At 36.5% G+C, this 12987-nt stretch overlaps 1 non-coding gene across 1 annotated transcript; it reads left to right on the top strand.

The window, feature by feature from the left end:
• Positions 1 to 4086: 4086 nt before the first annotated feature.
• LOC135148590 (small nucleolar RNA R71) lies at positions 4087 to 4193 on the top strand. Its single transcript, XR_010286667.1, has one exon. It is a non-coding gene; the product is annotated as a small nucleolar RNA R71 (small nucleolar RNA).
• Positions 4194 to 12987: the final 8794 nt, after the last annotated feature.

Here is a 12987-nt window from a genome sequence, read left to right on the forward strand (position 1 = left end):
CTCTTCGTCACCACTGGTAGAAGCAGTCTGACCCATCTCAGGTACAACAAATTCCTGAGTAGTCTTAGAAGGAACAACAACATCCTTCTTCTTTTCTTCCAGTACAGGTGACTCAACAACTAGAGCTCTCGAATGGTTCTGTGTTTTACCCCAGCCATATCTCTGTTTACTCTGAACTTGCTCCAGTTCATAAGTTTTCAAAACTCCGTAGAGTCTTTCCAGAGAAATCTCATTCAGATCTCTGCTTTCCCTGATGGCAGTGATTCTGTGTTCCAGATGTTCAGGAAGGGTTAAGAGAAACTTCATGTTGACCTCTTTCTTGTCGTAGAATTTCCCATTCAGATTTAAATTATTTATCAAATTATTAAGTCTGATAAATACTTCTGAAATCCCTTCACCAGGATGGGAACCAAACTGTTCATACTGAGCCATCAGTATCTCTTTCTTGTTTTCCCTAACTTCCTCTGAGCCTTCATTGATAATCTCTAATGTATCCCAGATTTGCTTGGCGTTCGTACAATTTACAACAGCATTGTACATCACTGGATTTAGAGATTCAACCAAGATTAGTTGAAGAGCATCATCTAAGTTCATCTGATCACTCTCTTCATCTGTGTACTCAGAAAGTTCTTTCGGAATGACCTGATGAGGTATCAACACACCATCCTCTTCGTGTGCTAATATGACCTTCATCGGAGTAGTAACACCTTTGTCTAAAATCCCAATGTATTTTCTGTTCGCTGTTCGAAGAAATAGGAACATGTGCCTTTTCCATAGGCCAAAGTGTTCCTGGCTGAACGGTGGGATTTTAATGCTACTGATCTTTTGTGTACTCATGTTTAAGGATTTGAAGTGAATAGTGTTTGGATGAGATTTGGATTTTTGAAAGAAAAATATTTTAAATCAAAATTAATTTTTGGAATAAAATTAATTCGAATAAAAAATATTTGGACGTTACAGAGTGTGTATAGGATCTGATACGGAAAAATGGTATCAACCGCTCTGATGCCAATTGTTAGGTCCAGATATGATTGTAGAAGGGGGGGGGGTTGAATACAATCAGTACCAAATCGTCGTGGAAGTGAATCTGATTGAATAAGATTTGTTAATCAGATTATAATTAATTAATATAACAATGTTTGAAGTCGTTATATAATTAAAATGGTTCAGTTTTAATGTCCACTAAAGTTCGTAGAATAAATTCGACAGGGTATATTCTAGATTTAGTGATTAAAACAACCGGGTTATCAAAGCACAGAAAACTGTGGATATAACGATCAAGCAAGTTACGAACAACTTGAAAGCTTTACAAATGCTTTGAATACAAAGTGAATGAACACTAAAAATGAAGGATGCAATGCCATATTTATAGGCAAAGCATTTGTACTTGTAAGACAATTTAAAGACAAGACAATCTAGAAAGGAAAGACAATTTAAATGTCTTACAAAGCCATTTACATAGCAGAAAGACAATCCACAAGAATGGTAAGACAAATAAACTTCGGTAGGACAATTGCAATTGTCTTGCAGAAGCCATTCGGCCAGACAATCTTGGATTGTCTTGGCAGAAGACATTCGGCCAGACAATTTAAGATTGTCTTGCAAGCATCACAAGGCTTCGGTCAGACAAACTGATTGTCTAGCAGGCAATTACTTCGGTAGGACAATCTCTAAGGGATTGTCTTGCTGCTACTTGAATCTTCGGTAGGACAATCTCTAAGGGATTGTCTTGCAGACATTCAATAAAACTCGGTAAGACAATGTGAATTGTCTTGCTGAGCTTAAGTGGATGATTGATTGTAATTTGTAGATTATATTTAAATAGAAAATTATCCACTTAATTAATTTAATCATATAAATTCATAAATTAAATTAATTCGAGATTGAATTAATTTAACAAATAAATTACATAATTAATTTAATTATTTGAGAAGTGAAATAATAATCTATTAAATATTAAATCACCCATTCTTCAGTAGAATTGCTTCCCGTCTTCTTTAAACATTAATAACTCCGTCTTGATCAGTCGAACGAACGAACCACCAACTCTGCTTGACTTCAAATATTCAATTTGAATAACTGATACACAAATGCACTGTCTGGTTCATCTGTATCTAGTTAACTCAAATATTCTTTGTCAAATAAACATTAAGAATTTGATTTGTTCGTCGAGTCTTCGTCTTGTAAGTACTTCTTCATTAAATGGAATCTTCTGATAAAATAAAGTATAGAAACTTTATATCTTCTGAACTCCTGGACGTGCCACAAAAGATTATTTGTTCACTGAGGCTTGAACATATTAATGAACTTCTTTCAGTGGTGTGCAGCAGCATCCTGGAATTTATCTGACATATAATTCCCATAAATCATTTGACGTTCTTCGTACGGATTTCGTTGACTTGCTATTTACTGAGCTTTCTTATCTGAGTTGAGTTGTACCTCTTTAAATACAAATAGGCTGAACATATGCCTTTCAATATACATTACTCAATTTTACAACTAGAACTAGAAATCTAGTGTATGGAATAATTACACACTTGATTGCTGACCATTCTTTAATACATATAAACTAAGAGCACAATATCACACATCAAAAGATTATCAAAATCTATGGTTTTGAACCTCAAAAGGAAAGAATTCATAAAATAACAATCAAGACCAAGAGGCAGGGTGAGCTTGTTGTCATTTCATTATACATCAATGAGCAAACCATAATAATTCTTTAATAACTCATACTTTTAGGATACTGATCTAATACTATTACCGACTCCATTCAAAAGTGCCCTATCAAAATCTAGTGCCATATATTTTAATCACCTTTGATATTGATATATAAAAAATTGAAAATCATTACCTCCCAGTAGCTTGCTATGGTTTGAGACAAGCGTGCATCCGGTATGAATCCCAAAGGAAGCTTGATTGTACGATCTGCCAAATGAAGTGAAATTCTTGTCTTTTTGAGCTCTCCAAGACCACGGGATAAATATCAAGTAGGTCACTCGCTTCGTCCAAATGTATCAATTAAGTCACTGATTCCCAAATTGACTCAAATGAGACACTCATTAGAAAAATTTGTATAAAAAATATCACTCTATCGTTAGTCGAAATTTTGAAAGTATTATATATTGAGTTTCGCACATTTTTTATGAATGGTATTACATCTAAATGAAAGATTCTGAGTTCTAGTATTTTAGATAATATTTTTAGATTTGCAAAAATTTGCCTCTTGCAAATAGAGTATGGCATCAAACTTTCACTAGCCCCCAAATCAAATAAGGCTTTACCATTCTCCATCTTTCCAATAGTGCATGGCAATGAAAATCTTCCGGGATATTTTAATTTTTGCCGAATTGATTTTTGAAAACCGCACAACACTCCAAATTGAGAGTAATGGTTTCCACATCATCAAGTTTCCGCTTTCTAGACAACATCTCGTTCAGAAATTTGGCATATAATGGCATTTGTGCCAAAGCATCGGTAAAAGGATTATTTATATTGCAATGCCCAAAGGTTTGCATGAATTTTTCATACTATTTCTCCAACTTCTTGTTATGCAGCCTTTGTGAGAAAGGGATTAGAGGGATTAGGTTTTGGTTCTGCTTCGGAGCTGCATATGATGGATTAACAACATGATTGTTGTTGTAAGAAAGATTGTTGTTTGGCCTATGATTTGGATTGTAATAAAAATTATTCTGAACATGCCATGATTGTCTTCCTTGGATGACACATGTTTCCTCTGGAAATTGTTGTGCATGTGAGTACTGATTAGCACCAGGATCATTATACCCTTACATGGGAGAGGAAATAGCATTGACATTTACCCTTTGTCCATGAACATCTTGAGTAAGAGCATCCAATTTCAGAGTGAGCAAGTTCATTATCTCGGTGTTTTGTGCTCATTTAACCGAGCTTGTACCACTAGGTGCCCAAGCATAGTTATTTGAAGCCAATTACTAGAGAAGTGCCTTAGCTTGATGATGATGAACATGTGCTTTCTTAAAATTTCCTCCAGCTGCCACATCCAAACTCAGCCGAATATTAGAATTCAAAGCTCCATAGAAAGTACTCAGAACCATCCACTCTTTATAACCATGATGTGGACATTTTCTCAACAATGTCTTGTATCTTTCCCATGCTTGATACAAGCCTTCACCTGGTTGTGCTTTGAAAATAAGAATAATTGCTCTCATTTGTTGTGTCTTGTCAGATGGATAATATTTTGAATATATGATGGTTGTGGGTTTCGATTTTGAGTCCCTGATTTTTTGTATTTAGGGGTTGTGGGTTTCGATTTTGAGAAATGCATTTTGTGGATTTTGAATATATGATGCCGCTTGTGGGTGTTGATTTTGTGGGTTTTCACTATGCTTGTGGGATGTTCTATTATGACTGTGTTTCACTCTAGATTTTTGTAAAGCATAATGTAACAAAAATGTAATTACGATAACTCAACGCAACAAAAGGACATGAAACAATATGAAAGTATAATACAGGAATCTACAGGTTGGAGATTCGATACGAACAGACAAAGACAATCAAGATATCTGAGACGAACATCAGTCCACTGAAAGAAGTTCATTAATATGTTCAAGCCTCAGTGAAGAATAAAGCACAATCAGTTTCTGCTATCAAGATTGCCAGAAGATCAACTATCGAAGACCAGAAGATTCCAGTATACTTATTTTGATTATTTATAATCAAATTTATCGAAGCAACATCTAACCCGGAATGATTGATCATGTATATTATCAAGCTAAAGGATTCAAGGAATTATTTCAGTTCGAGTCGTTCGTGAACCAGACCAGTGCACAGGGCGTCAGGACGTACGAAAGTATTCAGTGGATTCGATCAACGAATTAATTGATCAAGTCAAATGAGCTATTCCTGAAAGTGGCTTCAAGAAATTGAAATTAAATATTTATATATATGTGTGTGTGTGTTTATATATATATATATATATATATATATATATATATATATATATATATATATGTAACATTAATTGATAATTACTTGAATAAGAATTTAATTCAAGCAATTAATAAATCAATTAATAATATATATATATATATATATATATATATATATATATATATATATATATATATATACATATGTATATAATACAAAGAGAAAAATTCTAGGTCAACTCTCAGTCAACTGAGAGATAACAAGGAGAATTCCTCAAAGGGGCGCAAGTTTTGTGTTACTTAGAATTAATTCTAAGTACCACCACAGTGGAGCTATGAAGCGCGAACTTTGACCAAAAGTCAAAGGCGCAACCTCAGTCACTTAGAATTATTCTAAGTACATCCTTCTCCATTGTCTCCTTGGCGCAATTTTCTGTCAGCGCAACGTTTGACCAAAAAGTCAAGGCGCAAGTTTTCTCCCATGAAATCTCTCTAAGTAAATCTCACAGGGGAGCACCGTGTTGGCGCAGACTTTGACTCAAAGTCAAAATTGGCGCTACTCACAGTAAAGATAGTCAAGCGCAACTTTGGACTCCTGAAAATAGTTTAAGTCGCAAAAGAGGGGAACTTTGTTGAGGCGCAACTTTAATTATTTGAAGTTAGTTTTTGTTTTGGACAATTCAATTTAACTACAGTTAAATTGAATTCGTCCAGGACGAACTCAAGTCGTCCAGGACGAACTCAAGTCGTCCAGGACGAACTCGTTAACCATGGTTAGATATTGGAAGCCTATAAATAGAGCTTTGTGTTTTCATTTGAAAACAACCACACACTTTGTAAGTGCACACACTATACACATTCTCGAGAGCAAAGTTAGAATATCGTTTTAATCGAGAGTTTGTATTAGAGTGATCGTAGTCTCTGCAGCCGACACTTGTGTTGGAATTTGTAGCACCCGAGGATTATTTTTTAATACAAGAATATTCCCCGACTTGCTGGAGTTGTTTATTTACGATTGATTTAAACTGCACTTAAACAGAATTATTCCGCAATTAAATTAAATCGAAGAAATTGGATCAGACGTATTCAACCCCCCCCCCCTCTACGTCTGATTGGACCTAACAACTGGTATCAGTGCCAGGTTGATCGATATACAGATCTGAGATCCGTTACCAATCTGAAAAGCTAGTTGTCCGTACAATCGTAATTTTATCTGATAACAATGTCGACACACAAGTTAGGAATCAAAGTACCTCCATTTGACAAGGATGACTACAACAACTGGAAAATGAAGATGTTGCTGTATATCAGAGTTGCTAATCCCCTGTACATTGGGATTCTGGAAAATGGTCCGTTTATGCCAATGAAGATTATTCCTGAATCTGTTGAAAATGGTGTTCGCATTTCACAAAAGTCTGTTCCCAAAGAGAAAAGCGGATACACTGAGACTGACAAAGAATATATTGCACATGACCATAATCTACAACTCATAATTGTTGAATTAATGACCAAGACTATGACACATCTAATTCTGAGTCTTAAAACATCAAAGCAGATGTGGGATACTGTTGAGGCATTGATGGCGGGATCTGAAGAAGTCAGGGAAAACATATACGACATGTTGATTGCCAGATATGAAGCATTTCAGGCAATACCTGGAGAGAACATTTCTCAAATCTACGAGAGGTTCATGTTACTGTTAAATGAACTCACTCTGCATGGAAAGACTTATCCACAGAAAAAGATTAACAGAAAGTTCTCATTTGTGATGCCACCTCATCTAGTTGTGAAGACTGAGACCATCCGGGAAAGAAGCGACTTTAGAATTATGACTCTGGAAAAACTTTTTGGGAAACTGAAGACGTTTGAGATGGAACTCGAACAAAAAAAGATCATATATGGTGGTGGATCATCTGAAACCAAGAGTATGGCCTTACAAAAGACCACTTCACTTATTGGTGATGAACCGTACTTTGGTTATCAGCAACTAGTTGAATATGGCATTAATGATCACACTGTTGCACAGAGTGATTGTTCGTGTGTCAAAGCTGATTATCCTTCTGCCAAGTCTGAGATAGAAGCTGAAATTGATGAAGTTTCCGTGGAATCGGAGGATGAGTTTTACACTCCGGAAGAGCTGGAGCAGCTGGAGGATAAGTCTATGGCTTATATGGCTGCAAGGTTCAAGCATATCAAGTTCAGGAAGAATCCCTGGTACAAGAAAACTTCAGGGAACAAGTTTCAGAACAAAGAAGGATACTCAGGGTCAGGGTCTAGAAGTACTGGCAATTACAAACCAAACATGTACAACAAGAGCAAGGTCAGATGCTACAACTTCAATGACTTAGGGCACTTTGCAACAGAGTGCAGGAAACCCAAAGCGGCTCCTGTCAAAGAAAGAAGCAACTCATATGATAAGAAGAATTCTTATGAGGATCTGAAGAAAGAGAATGAAAAGCTCAAAGCTAAGTTGGAAGCAATGGTTGCCAAGCATAAAAGAAGGGCATACATTGCTGAGGGAAAAAGCTGGGATGACATGGATTCTGATGATGAACCTGTCCAGAGCAACTATGCATTTACATTAATGGCTGACACTGTCGAGGAATCTCCATCTCAGGTTTCTCCTGAAATTTCTGTTGATGACATGACTACTACTGATTATAAAAAGACTATAAATGAACTAGGTCAAGAGATGTATAACTTGCACACTTGTTTATTAACTTCAGAATCAGATAACTGTAGTATCTCTCTAAAGATAGCTAAACTTGAAGAACGGGTAGACGAGTTAGCTTTAGAGAAACTCATGAACACTAACCTTAAAGATAGAATTGAATATCTAGAGAATAAGGAGAAGTGTAATGCAGAAATTGAGGAATCCCCTAGGTCCCAAATAGCTGACCTAGAAACTAAGCTTAAGGCCTATCAGAATTCTGCTTTTCTACAGAAAGAGATCTTGGATAGTCAAAGGGTCGATAAGAAGGTTGCTATTGGCCTTGACTATAGTTCTTTAGAAAGTTCTAAAAGAAAGAAGAGAAAAGAAAATGAAGGTATATTTGTTTCAGCAGGGATTGAGAATGCTCCTGAAGGAACAAATGTACCTAAGATTCTAAAGAACACCAAGACCCCTATCTTTAGAAAGGCACAAACAGAACCTCTAATGGAAGAAGACCTTGTCATTAAGGAAGAGTTGAAAAATGAGGAAGTTGCTAAGCCTCAAGTAAAACAGGAAACACAAGACGTACCTTCTAATCCCCAAGTTAGAGAAGATTCTGATAAAACCGGATTAGGAAGTACTAGTTCCAACAAAAAGAAGAACAACAGGAATGGTAAGCTAGATGCTCAGAAAACCAACTCTAGGACTCCTAGTGCTAGAAAGGTCTGTAACAACTGCAATTCTACTAATCATCTTACTCATGCATGTAAAATGACTAAAGTAGATACCCCTGTCACTAGCATGCCTAATACTGTTAACATGAATGGTGTTCATTTGCCATGTGGTAGAGTAGGTTGCATGCAATGTGCTATGAATATGATGTCTGCATGTTTTACCATGTTAAATGCATCTTTTTATGCATCACCTACTATGAATATGAATATGCCTGCACCTTCTGTTGCCCCTGTGGCAAAGACTGCTAGTCCTTCTAAGAAGAAGGAGACTCCAAACTCCAAGTCTAAAAGCACTTCTGCTAAGACTAAAAAGGAGAAGAGTCCAGTCACCCCTGAACAAACACATGTTAAAACAGATTCGTTGATACTCCTGTTTCTACTAAACCACCTGGACCCAAGAACGTCTGGGTACCAAAGAAAGTTTAATTCATTTGTGAATGCAGGGCACAGGAAAGAAAAGCAAAGTTGTGTGGGTTCTTGATAGTGGTTGTTCAAGACACATGACTGGAGAAAAGTCCCTGCTCACAGATGTGGTGATGAGAACCGGCCCGATTGTAATCTCTGGAGATGACAGCAAAGGATTCAAAACGGGATATGGTAAGCTGAAAGTTGGAAATGTCATCATTGAAGATATCTCTCTGGTAGAAGGACTCAAGCACAACTTACTAAGTATCAGTCAGTTCTGTGACAAAGGATACGACGTAATCTTTCAGAAGAAAGTTTGCTTGATCCAGAACCGGAAGAACAAGGATATTACACTCCGTGGTGTAAGAAAATCAAGTTTGTTTATAGCCGGCATAGATTCAGCAAGTAAGGGGGAGGTCAAGTGTTTCTATAGCAAGGCCTCTGCTGATGATAGTTGGTTATGGCATCGGAAGCTCTCACACTTGAACTTTAAGACTATGAATTCCTTAGTCAAAAGAGAACTTGTGAGAGGACTGCCACAGAAAGAATCCTGTCAAGAAGGACTCTATGATGCATGTGAAAAAGGAAAGTCAAAGAAAGCATCACACAGGAGCAAAGGCATGACTGACATTGGTTCACCCCTTCAACTGATTCATATGGATCTGTTTGGACCAGTCAACATTCCTTCGATGTCAAGGAAAAGATATGCTCTTGTGATCGTCGATGACTACTCAAAATACACATGGGTATTATTCTTGCATACAAAGGATGAAGCAGCACACGTCATCATTGATCATATCAAGAAGATTGAAAAGGAAGCAAATTTGCCAGTAAGGGCAATCAGATCAGATAATGGAACAGAATTTCGTAATGTTGTTCTTAATGAGTTCTGTACTGATAAGGGCATCTCTCGTCAGAATTCAGCTCCAAGGACTCCACAACAAAATGGTGTCGTAGAAAGGAAGAAATGACCTTGATTGAAGCAGCAAGAACAATGATTAGTCAATCAAGACTTCCAATCTATTTCTGGGCTGAAGCTGTGAGTACTGCTTGCTACACTCAAAATCGTACCCTGATTAACAAAGATTTGGATAAGACTCCTTATGAAGTAATGGCCAACAGAAAACCATCACTAAGTTACTTTCATGTCTTTGGGGCAAAATGCTTTGTTCTAAAAAAAGAGCATCTGGGAAAGTTTGATGCCAAAGCTGAAGAAGGCATTTTTCTGGGTTATTCATTAGAGTCTAAGGCCTACAGGGTTTATCTGATCAATGACAAGCTGATTGAAAGCATCAATGTAAGATTTGATGATACCAAGCTCCCAAGTCTTCAAAAGGAAAATGAATCTGATTCTCTAGAATTTGAGAATTTAGATGACATCTATACAGGAGGAGATGAGCCTGAAGCTGATACTTGGGAACTTATTGCAAATGAAGGAACTGCTGATCCTGAACTATCTGGAGGAAGTATTAGCAACAATAAAAATGATCATCATGATCACAGTGGTCAAAGTGGAGGATCATCAAATAGAATTAGCATCAGTTCAGGGGAGCAAGTCACATCAGTGGATCTACTAGTCATCACACTCAACACAACTATGATTATGGTGAATCATCAAGATTGAATCTGCCAAGACAAAGGGTATGGAGTAGAGCCCATCCTATTGAACAAATCATTGGTGATCCAGATACAGGAGTGCAGACTAGAAGAGCAACTCAAAATGAAAGCAACTTTGCTGGTTTCTTGTCTCAGACAGAACCAAAGAAAGTTGAAGAGGCTCTAAATGATCCAGATTGGGTATCTGCAATACAGGAAGAACTTAATCAATTTGAAAGGCAGAAAGTTTGGAAGCTGGTGCCAAGACCTAAAGGAAAATCTATAATTGGCAGCAGATGGGTTTTTCGAAACAAGCTGGATGAAGATTGTATTATTACTGTGATTCCATATTTTAATGTGTTTGCATGTTTAATTGCATAACTAAAACTGCATATTTATCTATATTTGCAATTGTAACTAATTTGAGCGCAGCTTGCAGCAATCGGAATTATGGCCAAAAAACCAAGTAACAAGAAGGCGAAGAAGGTACAAGATCCTAACTGCAGCACTGAAGCCGTCGAAGTTCTGGAGGTGGAGGTCAAGGAACCATTGGAGGTGGAGGTCAAAGACCCCGAACCAGAAAAACAAGCAATGGATTGTCCGCAAGAAACTGTTACCACTACTGAAACTTAGAAAAAGTCCGGAGGTCCACGAGGTGTACGTGCTATGCACAAAGTACTTGTGAAAAAAGCTTGTGGAAAGAAGATAAAAGTTACGTGTGATGCACATGGAGTTCCTAATGGGGATAATAGGTCAAAGTTGCAGTCGTACATTGGCATGCTTGCAAAGACTATGGTTCCAATAGATATCAACAGTTGGCCACAAGTAGATTCAGAATTGAAAGAGAAGATATGGCTGGATATTTAGGTCTATTAAAATTTTCAATTATAAAGTATAATTGATTTACGTTTCATATGTTCATTGTATAACATGTTTAAGTCTGATTTGACAAGAGACTATGTGATGCCGTTTAAGGGACAGAAGAAAAATCTGAATAAGCCTCCACAAAGATATGCTTTTGTTTGCAAAGGTGCTTGGAAAAGATTTGTGGCCAAAAGGACTGCTTCGGATTGGGAGGTAATAGTACATTTTTATAGTGCATTTTTCCTTGCTTGTCAGTAATTCAGTTCTTAGTAATATTGAGGAAATTTTAATTATCTACTTCATTTATCGCAAAAAGTTCATGAAGATCAAAGTAATAGAGTAGCTAAGTGTAAATTTCCACACCCCTTGTCAAGAAAGGGATATATTGGATTGAAAGAAGAAGAAGTATGATCTTTATTAATGCCTAATAAATTATGTAGTGCTTAAATAAAATGAAGACCTAATTACAAAATCTAGTGTGTGTGTATATATATATATTCATATTTTCTATCTTCGATAAGTAATGTTGTTGATAATTTTTATTCAGATTGCAAAGAAAAAACCAGTGCCTAAGTTGAATGCAGACGACTTGCAAAAAATGAAGAGCCTTTTTTCTAGAGCAAACCCAGGTGTGAAAGTACCAAAGCGCTTTAGGTTGTTGTATAAACACGCAACAAGTTATATGCAAGCTACTGGAGCCTCGATACAAATCCCTTGTGATGCTTAGGTTTTTGGACGTCCAATAACAATTTATTTGTTGAATGAGAATGTGGTAGCTTTGCTCGAGTTTCAGATGATTGGTCAAGCAGTGATAACAACCTTTATGCTGTAAGTAATATAATTTTTTTTGTTTTTCTATTCTGCAACGAGAGGTATATATTGGATTCTAATGCAAATTTTATATCTTAGGCACTTGCATATTGAGTTAAGTAATTCTAAGGATATAGAGAAATTTTCATTTTGTGATCCGAATCCAGCATTGAAACTCAATGCTGACTTTGAAGACTACATTGTCGAACGGCCGGCTAAAGAAGATGCGGATCGGATTTTCTTCCTACCGCATATTCACAAGTATGTATTTATTGTTATTATTATTTTTAAGTTCATGGCAACAGTAAGCACTGGATTTTGTCACATACAACTTCTCTTTATTAAATATTTTGGTGTATAATTTAATGGCAACAGTAAGCACTGGATTTTGTCTATAATCTGGGAAGGTCAAATTTACATTTTAAATCCAATGTCTCATCCACTTTGCTTCCCAGCACTTGAAAGGGCATTAACAATGTATTTTGATTTTTCGGTAAATTATTTTATATAATTTAAATTATGTAGATTGTTTCTCAAGTTTGACATGGATTAATTCTTTACAGTGCCGTAAGTTCTTTTAACATGAAAATCGGTAAAAGCGGCTATGTGCCCAAAGTAAATAATCTTACGGTAATTTTTAATTTTCTGCAAGTCGTCCTCATGCTTCTAGTTATCCTGCAGAATTTGTACATCATCTGAACTAATATTTTATTCAAAATGATGATAGGGATCTCCAAAACAGCCTGGGGGCCTTGAATGTGGCTATGTTGTGATGCGGTATATGAAAGACATTACTGAAGATGAGGGTCTTTCTTTTGTTGATAAGGTAATAATTTGTTTCTTTTTGTAACTGGGGACTGTGGTCAGAAATTACTGAGTGAAGGCCATATATTTTGAAATGGTTGTGACTGGAATGTAACCTTCTGTTGTTATTTGCACTGGTCAGAGAGGAGTCATGTATCTTACGATGAGGAAGAGCTCGAGGAGGTTCGGTGCGAGGTCCTGGAATTTATTC

This window comes from Daucus carota, chromosome 8 (genome assembly GCF_001625215.2).
Source record: "Daucus carota subsp. sativus chromosome 8, DH1 v3.0, whole genome shotgun sequence".
Taxonomy (NCBI): Eukaryota; Viridiplantae; Streptophyta; class Magnoliopsida; order Apiales; family Apiaceae; genus Daucus; species Daucus carota.